This window comes from Symphalangus syndactylus, chromosome 3 (assembly GCF_028878055.3).
Source record: "Symphalangus syndactylus isolate Jambi chromosome 3, NHGRI_mSymSyn1-v2.1_pri, whole genome shotgun sequence".
NCBI lineage: Eukaryota > Metazoa > Chordata > Mammalia > Primates > Hylobatidae > Symphalangus > Symphalangus syndactylus.
Window position 1 is genome coordinate 133,339,122 of NC_072425.2, and position 1,296 is coordinate 133,340,417.

General features: G+C 28.6%; 1 pseudogene; it reads left to right on the forward strand.

Moving 5' to 3' along the window:
- The first annotated feature begins 443 nt into the window (after positions 1 to 443).
- LOC129480001 (uncharacterized) lies at positions 444 to 531 on the forward strand (annotated as a pseudogene).
- Positions 532 to 1,296: the final 765 nt, after the last annotated feature.

Here is a 1,296-nt window from a genome sequence, read left to right on the forward strand (position 1 = left end):
AAAGAACAATACATTACAATTAATTTGGGCTTATTCTAAGAAAGCAAAGTTTGTTTACTACTTGGAAATTGATCAGTGTAATTGATTGTAATTCACCAATTAAAAGGATGAAGAAGAAAAAATTATATAATTATCTCAATAGATATAGGAAAGTCATTTGATAAAATTCAATGTCTGTTCTTGTTTAAAATTAGAAAGGAATAAAAAGCTTAGCAAATTAATGACAGAAGGAAACTTCCTTAACTTCATAAAGGTCAACTGCAAAAAAATTGCAGCAAACGCCATTCTTAATGATAAATATTGAAAGACTTACCTTTGATATCAGGAGTGATGCAATGATGTTCGTTTTCACCTTCCTTATTCAACATTATATTGCAGTTCTTATATAGTCCAGGGCAAGAGGCAGAGGAGGATAAAATAACTGAAAATAAATAAATAGGATAATCTTGCATGATGATTGCCTTTTCACACTTGTATGAGATGTGCCTCCCTTGAACCTTGTTATGATGTTGGCACATTACCCATCTGATGTGAAAAAGAAAAATAAATAAAATAAAGCTGTCACTTTGCATATTTGAAAACTGAAAATAATGTACAAATAAACTGCAAAAATTAATTGTATTTCTATATACAACCAACATTTTTTTAAAAATTATAAAATTTATTTTAAAAATTATAAAAATTACAAAATTATAAAATTTTCCATAGCATCAAAACATGAGTACCCTAAAATAAATACCACAAAATATGTGCAAAACCTGAAGACAAAAAACCAACATGACTGATTAAGATAAATTAAAGAAGACTGAAACTGGTGGGGTAAGACAACACAGTTATTGATTGAAAAAATCAATATCGTAAATGTGTTAATTCTCCCCAAACTGATATAAAATTCATTGCCATTATAATCAAAATTTTCAACTTTTTAAAAAATTTGAAGACATTGACAAACTGAATCCAAAATTTATGTAAAAGTGCAAAGTATTAAAATAGCTAGGAGAATTTTGAAAAATAGTAACAAATTTGGAGGTCTTAAACTACCAAATATTAAGATAGATTATAAAGCTCCTGTAATTAAGATGCTTGAAGAAAGGGCACAAAGTTAGCCAATGCACAACAGAACACAATAGAGAACCCTAAAACAGACTAATGTGTGTTGTCATTTGCCTTATCACAAAGGTAAGATGATAGAACAACGGGAAACAGCCTTTTAAAGAAATGAAGCTTAATCAATTGGATATTCATATGGGAAAAAAAAACAATTGTGATCCCTACCTCACACCATACACAGAATCA